Here is a 10,672-nt window from a genome sequence, read left to right as displayed (position 1 = left end):
GATCACTCGATGTAACGCCATTGCCATTTCTGTCCTAAAAAAGTTCTACATGGCTGCACCCAATCCATCAGGCCCGGGTGACTTGCCGTTACTTAATTCATCTATTGCCCCTTCAATTTCTGCCACGGTAATTTCAGATTCGAGAGACTCTCTAACTGTGTCTTCAAATTTTGGCATAAGGGACAGAAAGTCAACTCGGAAGCGCTTTGGGTCATCAATTTTTTGGCCAAGGAGCTCTGTGTAAAATTCAACGAATGCAAGTGAATTTTGCTTTCTTGGGTAATTTTGTTATGATATCGAATTTCATTTATCGCTTTATGTGCTGCACGCTTCTTTTCTTGACTAAGCACACGCTTAGTGTGCGTTTCGCCTAGCCACAGTATTTCAGTACGCGCCTTTATCATTGCGCCGCGGTACTTATCTTCATCGATCAACTCGAACTTTGCTTTCACCTCTTTTATTTCTTTTTTAAACGCTCCAGGCACTCCATTTTCTACGCCTAACATATACTCCAGCTCACTGCGTAACTGTTTCTCTTGTTGCCTTGCCTTGTGACTTTCTCTTGTTGCCTTGCTTTGTGATACACACGCTCTGTCAATTGCAGCTATTTTTATATCACATTTAAACTGCTCCCACACTGATATTAAGCTGTTAGTTTTAGTATGCAAGGCATAGCGATACGCTTCCAGAACATGCATTCACGCGAACCTTATGATTGCGTTCGAGCGCCCGCGGCAAAAGAAACCACCTAGAAACATGGTACGTGCGAGCGGCGCATGGCGGCGACAGCGCTCGAGCACTGGGCTTGGGCGCAAATAGAAACACAGCCCGGCGGAGCGCGCGCCAACCCCCTTTCCTTCCCTTTCCCTCTCTGCGACACACCAAACGACCCGGAATTGTCGAGCGCGTCACGTTATCCGGCGCAGCTTTCCCCGCACCTGCTCTTTCTCTCTTTCCTTCCTTCCTTCTGTCTTGCTTTATTTCTTGTCCCTACTTTAGCGTTACATCGCCGGCGCAGGCTGGCGTACACAACGTATTGCCGCCGTCGAAGCGAGTTATGCATGACGCGTGTACTGCACCGGGACGCACCTTTCGCGCTTTCCTAACAACACTCGGCACCATCTTGAGTCGCCGTTGCGAAGCCTATGCGTGACTGCCGAACTGCATGGCGCCGGTTGGTGCGAATGTTGACCATGCTTTATAGCGCACCCACCGCATCGGCTCACTTGCTATAGCATTCCGCTGCTGAGTCTAAAGACGCGGGTTCAATTCCTAGATTCGGCGACACCATTCAGGCGCATCAGGAACGCATAGGTACACCGAGCTTCCTCTTTACACTAAAATCTCCAGGCGGCAAAATTACCCTTCGCTATCCCCGTATACCTGACTGCGCATCTATCATTCCCTCCGCCCGCCAATGCCCCAGCTTAAACCCGGCCACATTCCAAGTTTCCAAGTACAGTTTGCTGCTCTCTGGAATAACATTGCATATTCATAGCGGAAAGATGGTTGACTGTCATAAGAGCTGCAGAATAATTTACCGGACCGTATAAGTCTAAAATGCAGGCAATGTAAAGTGATTGTAGAATTACATATTCGCCAAAACTTTGAAAAAGCGTCCACAGTGTATGTCTCTCACAAATCCAACCGTGCTTAGTTGACACTATGGTCTCTAAATCATAGTGCGCATTGTGAAATGCGGAATCGCTTTGTATTAACGCAAACAACATAATGATTATTACTTTCTTGATCATCAAGATCCCTGAACACGAGCTTTATTCGGGTTGACTCTACATGCCATATTTACACTACCAGAGAATACACATTTGGCACATAGTAAGTCTTATTCATCTTCCAGTGTGGTGACATGGAAGCGGCATTTATTTGTCTTCATTGCGGACAACGATTTAGGCGGTGGCATTTTCCTTTGGTGTTTCTACCAACATCCTTCCGCGCATTTCCTCCTGGGCGCGGTGCTTACTGTGGCACTTCGTTCGCGATGCGCTTGATCGAAGAATACGGCACATTACGATTCGATGAGTTCACAAATAAATCGCCGCGGTTACTGCATTTTGATTACACAGGATTATCGTCACATATCGCTCGCCCCACTTTATTGCACTTGAGTAGAGTATCTTACCCAATGACAGCCGACAATCCAATCGGTATTTATTAGCTATCGTGCGACGCGATTTCTTCATTTTAATAACTTTCTCAGAGCCAACATCACCATTGTGTCCCACATTCGCTTACGCTGTCTTCCGTCCTTTTTCTCAACATTCAATTTCTTTTCTCATGTAACCACATTTAAGCACGTCTGTCAACTTGCGTCCTCAAACGCTTTTTTTTTCTGCTCGCTAGTGCGCTCGTCACTTATCTGTTAGCTGAGTCATCGCACAGGTGCCCAAAAGTTTACCATAGGCAATATTCGTTAGTTGCACCAAAATGTCGAGGCAGAAACCTGCCAAAGGACGTCTATTGGTAACTTTGTGCTGAATGGCTCTGTTTGCTGCAACGCTGGCGATGAAGTTTTGTAGGCTTCATGGCTTTGGGTTCATCACAACAAATTGGGGTATGTTCAACGCGGTGGCAAAATCCAAACGGGGCTGAAGGCTTCCCCGCATAAACTTTATTAGATATATAAACCCAGCACCGGGATCATCGATGGCAGGCTGACCGTACAATATTCTAACCACGCCACGCGTGTCCAAAATAGTTACACATGCTACCGGGTGTAAGTGGTTTGTTCGCGCACCCTTGTTTGTAGTTCTGCACATTCTTGGTGTTCGGTGAAAGGTGAACTGAACCGACGTACGCAAAGAGAGGAAAAACCTGTGCAGAAAAATTCTTGATGCCTATTCCTACAAAGTATTCTATCAGGTCCTGCCAACGGGGAGTCGTGTAGACAGCACTACACGATTTTAGAAACTCCCCGAATGATTATCGAACACGCCACAAGAAAATCACGAATAGAGCTAGGCTACCGATTGATGGTAAGACGACTGCACCGTCCCACATTCCCTTATTTAGGGAATGTCGGCGCTCCGCTAAAAAGCAGCGCTGCATATTTGGCCACAGTATGAATGTAGCGTAACTATTGCGCTTTTCTTTTTTGTTCCTTAAGGGCACCGGTTAAGGAAAAATTTAAAAACATGGCTTTTCTTTTTTTCTTTGCAATTTACGAAGTGTATCTCTTTACGCACTTTTTCAATATTCGCACTTTTCTTAGAAAGTCTTATTTGTGGCTGAAAAAACTGTTTTTGCCAAAGCAAGTAGTGGGTGAATACGCCCCTTTTACGAATGCGATACACAGCTTACTGCTCATTTTTCTAACAAATAACTTCCTGCACAAAAACCAAAACGCTTGTCTGGAATCAGCAATATATGAGAAATTGTCTCGCAACTGTTGCACTGCTGATTTTTCAGTCAATGCAATCCAAAGACGCAGTGCGAGTTTTTTTCCGCGTTTGTGCTTCGGAGTGCGTGTATTCAAACGCATTTCGTCCCTAGCTGCGGTCCTTGCAACATTGGATGCGGTTCTTTCGTTCAATCATAGTAGTATCGCGTTTTCCAACATTTTGAAGTCATTCGGACGCTGAAGTCTGGCCGCAGCACAATAAAATGGCGAAACGAAGTTGACCAGAATCGGCAATACAATGCGCATAGAGCTGCACCACAGCTCACAAAAGAGGCAAGGCAAGCAAGACGACAGGCTGAAAAGCGAAAAAATGACCTACCATGATTACCAGACTGGCGGCTACTATAGATACGACTTGAACGGTGTTGGTGGCAAAAAATGGGTGTTTTTTAGGTGTTTTCTTACATTAAACTCAATTATCTAAAAACCAAGTTTTTTTTATTACATAGGTACAATTATTTCCTGTTTCTTCCTGGATAACCAGTTGATTTTATTTCCCTGTCATCTGTATAAGTATAGGTAACTACTGTGCTAGAATTGAAAATGCGCACCTAACGGTTTTTGTGTTACAAATTTTGAAATATGCAAATAAAGCCAGAATTTAGGTATTAGTGTGAACGATTTCTCCAAAAAACCATTGTAGTCTGATTTTATTAAGTCAAGTACATTTGAAAGAGCGTGAAATTTAGAAGAAAATGATATATGCATTATACGGACACCTCTTTTAGCTGCTGAGAAAACGGTTCCTCACCATGGTCAGAATGCATGGGAAGCATAGGGCTTACCCTGTGGCCTTAAGAGTGATTAGAATGTCTCAGCGTACGGTTAAGCGCCAGCCAACGTTCAAGCCCCTCTTCGCTCGGCTAAAGATTCGGCGACACCGGTGAACCAGTTTCGCGCCGATCCTCAGCCACGCCTTCCTTCAGTTAACTGGGTCATACCGTCCGCTGTCTGTGCCTGCTCTTTAAGAGACTCTGCTTCCGTTCCGTCGATAGCTCAGTTGGTAGAGCGGTGGACTGTAGAGGCACCTCCAAGACAGGCATCCATAGGTCGCTGGTTCAAATCCGGCTCGACGGATATTTTTTTTTTCTTTGCGATGCAAATCAACTGAGTGTTTCTTGTGGCTTGTGATTTAGCAAGAAATGCTAACGTCGGTTCTCCTCATGCAAAAAGGCAAATATTCCCACACTTGTCTTCTGCTTTGTGCAGCGAAACCAACGCCTCTATGTTTGCATCTGTCGAGCAAGCATGGCAATGTAAACCTTTAAAATTGCAGTAAATAGCACATGCATGACACCACCCATCCACCCACTGATTTCAAATCGCTTGAGTACTGATTCACTGTACCACACGCGGCAACAAAACATCTCCTATGGGCTGCGTCGTGTGGTACGTGGATGAAGTGTTTGGAAGTCCTAGCTACCGTTTTACAACTCATGATTAGAGAATGTGCCGATTTAGTTTCCCTTTTTCTGAACATTCAGTGATGTTGCCTTGTCATGTCGCAGTTGTAGTTTTATCCTCATCTTTCAGTCCACGAGGTTGTCGTTGTTGTTGCGTAGCAATAGACAGCACTGCACTAAGTAGGGCACTGAGGAAGGTCGACTATTCGGCTATATTGTTACCGGTTGTCTTTAAAGGAAGGCCCCTTTCAAATATATTAATTGGGAGGTGTTGAAAGAAGTCGCCCATCTAAAAACTCTGGCCGTGAATGCTTTCGGAGACGGAGGATTCGCTGAACAATGTGATGCGTTTTGTACAATATCTGTTCGAATGCGAAAAAAAATTGTCAGGATAAATTTTCATAATGCATAAAGCAACTTAAACACAGCGAACTATTAAGACTTAGCGCGCTTATGTGAACGTTACTTTACCCAAGGGGACAAACAAGCTGAAACCCTTTCTTGTGAGTGTATATAAAAGCGCCATATTGCAGTTCACCATAGCTGCGCACAACGGAGTGGCTACTTCGAATTTTTCACAAATGAGTATTGCGGCATTGTGAAGAAAAAAACACGAATGCAGAAAGGCTCACAATGATTTGTAACGCGTTTATCACTGGCACAAAAAAGTCGGGGAGGTGCTGGGCATCGATCCCAGTACCTCTCGCATGCTAAGCGAGCGCTCTACCATCTGAGCTACACCCCCGACAAAAATGCTCGGTATCCGAGTCGCTACCGTATTGTCCTCTTAGCGTGAAACTAAGTCGAAGGAAAGCGAACGAGGGAGGTGAGGGCGGCGCGACGACCGGTTGCCGCAAAAATATCGCTTCGCATAATAAAGAGATGGTCGGTAGCTCGGAAGCTGTCTTTTGGATTGCGGTGGGAATCAGAACATCGTCTGTCACAATGACGTTAACGGGCACGCTTGTATTCCATAAACAAGGAGTTGTACTTTAACTTGATAGGCGTTCAGTGACGCAGAAAAGCCGTCGTTGGTGTCGGCGCAGGCGCCGGCATCGTTGGCGGAAACAATCATGCCGAACCACATCATTCCAAACCACCCCGATCTGCCAGGCCGTTCGCTTGACGCAAGTTGTTAGTGAACAAAAATTTCATTTCTCATTGCAAGATCTGTCAGAAAAATCGCAAAGTACGATTTAGACACAACCTACAGACGGTATATCGTCGTATTGCATTTTGAATGTATCAGAAAAATATGTGATAAGCAGCCAGGGATCTTTGATTCCTATTGCATTCTACTCTAAATGCAAAGCTTAAACGTCTACCAAATATTTAACTTTGCTATGAAAGTGGCGCAAAAATCACAAGTGGCGTCCCTTGACGAAGAAACAGCGTGCACGAATCGGTGTACTTTCACGTAACCAAACACCAGCGCAGGGGGAGTTCTTTTGCTTGGTTATAATAACTTATTGCCTAAAATTGTATTTTCAGTGCTTCTGCTAAGATTAATGCAGAACCTGAGGACTCTGGTCGAGCTAAGGGGACACATTTCTACGATGCTATTTGCATAATCAGGTACAGCTAGCACAAGAGAGCAGTAATTGGAGATCGCATGGAGAGGCATTCGTCCTGCTGTGGAAAAAAATATACACTGATGATGATGATAATGATGATGATGACTTACATAACATGGTACCCGGTGAGCAAAACTATTTGAACCATACGCTCAACGAAAAAATTCAGTTTGATCGTAATGCAATCGCACAAACTGAAATTAATTAGTGCACTAGAAGGTTCGCAATGCCATTTTAGTACCGCAGTGCATGATTTACATTCAACGGGCAATATCAAGATAGTCTATATCGCAGAATCTCGACTGTGTGTATTTTTACTCGCTGGAGTACGTCACACTTCTCGGTCTTGTTCATCATTTTAGGCGAAGGAACATTCTCAGGACCAAAAACTTAATTCAATACAGGGAAATAAAATGTTTGCTTACGATTCATGCCCATTCATGCGAGCAAACCACTACCATTACTTAGTTGTCCATTAAATGAGAAAACGCCACTTCCGCCTAACTTCCTCAATAAACTAAACGGCCAAATAGAAGATATGACTGTTTGGGTGAAAGCAATTGTGTACAAAGACCAAAGTCAATGAGCAAATTTCAACGAAGCCAGGAGTACAATCGGCAGTGCCTTTCCCGAGCTTAGTTTACTTCTCGGTTACTTTACACTCACATCAATCTCTAAAGAAAGGCCAGTGTCACCATAGTTTAGAAAGACCAAACACTTACCCCCTTCCAAAGACCAAAGTTTGGCCTAACCGATGGCGCAAATAACTCCACCGCGGCTGCCTGCAGCAACATACTGTGTCATTCAGCAAACGAGTGCGCCATCCGAAAGAGCCTCCATTTTGTCCGAGTACTGGCAGCACTTATCAAGAGCTATTCACAGAACCGACACTCCCAATTCAAAACGACGGCAGATGATGGCGTCGTGCCCATTCAGACGCCATCATCTGCCGTCATTTTTATTGGTAGTGTCGGTTCCGTGAATAGCTCGATATCCGCTGCGTGCGACCGCGGTATCGCCGCCTTGGTCACGCTCATACAGGTGTATATCTTGGGATGTTGGCGCGTGTTTGAGCGGATCCTCCACTAGAATATAATTGTAGTCGAAGCAAAGGTCTATGGGAAGAATTGCAGATAGTTAGAGTACTGATTCCAGATGTAAAAAGCCTGACGTCCTAAACTGCGGACTTAACTAGAACAGCATGAAAGCCAAAAAGGAAAATATATAGCTAGATCGACGCGCCTGATGTGTTTTATTAATCGCTGTTCCGCGAAAGTCAGTAAATCTGGAAATAAATTAGTGGACCTTTCACATGCAAATATCCGATTCACCTAAATCCTTTGTTCGTTACTGATGGAATATAGACTTCGCCGTGTTATATGCAACATGCGTGAAACAAGCTTAGGAGTGGAGAAAAGGTTAGTGCAGAAACTCCCCCGAGAGCTGGTTTCAGTGTCTTGTGCGTATAAGCATTTCCAGGTTTGGTTTGGTAAGCATTTCCATGCGGAATGGTTTCATATGCGAAGCATCCTATGGTCGAGGCTATGTCACGCCCTCCCTCCCTCCGCCGTGCGGCGTCCACACCCCTACTGCGCATGCGCACCCTCCTCCCCCTCCTCTCCTCTCCTTGTCTCATCACCTCTCCTCTCGGCATTCCACCTCTCCTCTCCGACGCTCCTTTCCTCTCCTGATTGCGCAACGAATGGCAACACCTGCGGCTCCGCGCGCGATAATGCGAAGCAGCTTAGGTTAGAAGCGCGACGGTAGGCGCCCCAGAGGCACCGGCAACAGTCACCAACGCCGCGCGCGTTCGGTGCGAACGCGGGCAAAACGCCGACGGCGTCGACAACAGTTTTGCGCGTTGCTGGTGCTGCTGCATGTCCAAGTTTATACAACTGATAAAACTACCTTCAGTCGACCCCATGGCTGCTTCACATACTACTCAGGGTTCCCCTACGGGAAGATGGTGTAACTTTTTTGCATTAGCAGAAGCAAGAACATAACTGTTACTTTCTTCATCGTCAAGATTCCTGAACACATGCTTTATTAGGTTCCTCGTAGACTCTGCATGTCATATAGACTGCGCTCGTGTGTCCCCCTTCACTGTGTCCGTTTCGATTGTGCGCGCTAAATATTTCACTATGAATTCTTACCAACTCGCCCAACTGTCAGTTCTGCATGCCATATTTACGCTATAACAGAGTGTAAATTTTGTCTAAGCTAAGTTTTATTCACCGTCCCATTTCGTGACATCTAATGCGGCATGTAATTGTCTTGATTGCACAGGCTTTTTTCTTTGCTGTCATTGCGAACATCTTTCTACGCATTTGCCTGCTGTGGGTGGTGCATACTGTAACATTTCGTTCACGATGTGTTCGATCAAAGAATAGCGCATATTACGATTCCATGAGTCCACAAATAAAGTGCCTATGTTCCTGCATTATGACTGCGCAAGTTATATATCTTTCGCCTACATTATTCGATTTAAGCATAGTTCCTGCCCCAATAGCAACCGACAACCGGTATTTTCTAGCTCGTACGACGCGTTTCCTTCATTTCACTAACTTTCTCAGAGCCTACGTTGATATTGTTCCCCGTACTCTCTTAGGCTTTCTTACGTACTTTTTCTCAACTTTCAATTTCTCGCCCCATGTAACGACACTTAAGCACGTTGGTCAACTTGCGTCCTCAATTTTTTCGCTACTCGCACGTGCGCTCGGAACTTACCTGTTAGATGATTCACCGCACAGGTGCCTAATAGTTTACCATCGGCAATAGTCGTTAGTTTGTACTCAGGCACTAAAGTGTCGTGACAGAAAGCTTCCAAATGATGTCTATTAGCAACGTTGTGCAGATTAGCAACTTTGCTGCCACTTTGGCACTGAAGTTTTGCAGGCCTCTTGATTTTGGATTCTTCACTACCAATTGGGGTATGTTCAGTGCGGTGGCTAAAACCAAACAGTGCGGAAGATTTCCAAATATAAATTATATTAGATATTTACACCCATAGCGGGGTTCATATGGCAGGCTGACAGTACAATAATCTAATTACGCGACGCGTGTCGAGAAGACTACCGGTTGTCAGTGGTACGCCCAGGTGGCCTTGCAGTTCTGTACATATTTAGGGCTCGGTGAAAGGTGAAATGAACCCACCTATCCAAATACAGTGAAGCCCGTTCAGAAAAATTCATGAAATATGTTCATACAGAGACTTCTATCAACTATACCCTACAAGGAGTCGTATAGACAGTGTAATATTCCACGTTTGTATAAACTCCCCAAGTGATTATAGAACACGACGAACAAAAATCACGAAGTTTAGCTAGGATAAACGGTAAGCCGACTGCAACGTCAGCGACATTCTTATTCAGAGAATGTCGTCTGTCCGCTAAACCGGCTCTACATATTTGGTCACAGTATAAATACACCGTAACTAATGCGCTTTTTTTTCTCCCATAAATCTTGTGGGAATTTCTTAGCGTCCCGTAAAGTGTCGGCCGATGTTCAAGCCACGCTGCGCTTGGTAAAAATTTCGGCGGCACTGGTAAACCAGTTTGACGCCGAATCTTTCAGTTAACTGGGTCATACCGCTATCAGGAAGCGCCTGCTGTTTAAGAGGCGCTGTTGCCGTTCCGTCGATAGCTCAGTTGGTAGAGCGGTGGACTGTAGAGGCACCTTCAAGACAGGCATCCATAGGTCGCTGGTTCAAATCCGGCTCGACGGATATTTCTTTTTGTCATTCTCTAAGGGCCAAATCAACGGCGTGTTACTTGTTCCTCGTGATGTAGCAAGAAATCCTAACGTCGGCTCTCTGCATAAGCAAAGGGTGATCGTTTTCTCCAAGCCAAACAAAAGAAACAAGAATGATCTTCTTCAAGAACTGGAAGCAGCACTCATTCTCACTAATTGAGGCAGACTGCTTTTTTGCGATACCATTATTCCCTGTCCGACTCACTACAACTCCTACCCACTCCACCCCCGTCGAAATGCGGCTGTCACGGTCGGGATTGGACTAGCGACCTCGAGCAAAGCCATGTCCGTCAAGTTACCGCGGCAGGCCGAGAAGTGTTGATTTGACGTGCGACAGCTTCTGTAGTGTCGGCTAGACACTGCGGTGGTTTAATGTGGCTGTGTGTCTGCACGCCCTGCGTCGATTGTTCGCTTAACAAATTTACATCGTGTTTATTTCTCAGAAATAGCAGAAGCGTATCGTACGGTGCCCACAAACGCTCATTTATGTATATATATATATATATATATATATATATATATATGTA

At 45.1% G+C, this 10,672-nt stretch overlaps 3 non-coding genes across 3 annotated transcripts; 2 read left to right on the top strand and 1 right to left on the bottom strand.

The window, feature by feature from the left end:
• Nucleotides 1–4,403: 4,403 nt before the first annotated feature.
• On the top strand, nucleotides 4,404–4,495 carry Trnay-gua (transfer RNA tyrosine (anticodon GUA)). Its single transcript is given in 2 exon segments — nucleotides 4,404–4,440; nucleotides 4,460–4,495. It is a non-coding gene; the product is annotated as a tRNA-Tyr (tRNA).
• Nucleotides 4,496–5,493: 998 nt separating this feature from the next.
• Nucleotides 5,494–5,566, bottom strand: Trnaa-agc (transfer RNA alanine (anticodon AGC)). The gene has a single exon. It is a non-coding gene; the product is annotated as a tRNA-Ala (tRNA).
• A 4,461-nt stretch (nucleotides 5,567–10,027) lies between these two features.
• Trnay-gua (transfer RNA tyrosine (anticodon GUA)) lies at nucleotides 10,028–10,119 on the top strand. The gene is given in 2 exon segments: nucleotides 10,028–10,064; nucleotides 10,084–10,119. It is a non-coding gene; the product is annotated as a tRNA-Tyr (tRNA).
• Nucleotides 10,120–10,672: the final 553 nt, after the last annotated feature.

Source organism: Dermacentor silvarum, chromosome 8 (assembly GCF_013339745.2).
Source record: "Dermacentor silvarum isolate Dsil-2018 chromosome 8, BIME_Dsil_1.4, whole genome shotgun sequence".
NCBI lineage: Eukaryota > Metazoa > Arthropoda > Arachnida > Ixodida > Ixodidae > Dermacentor > Dermacentor silvarum.
Note: the sequence above shows the minus strand (reverse complement) of the source record. Positions and strands in the feature narration are given on the sequence as shown.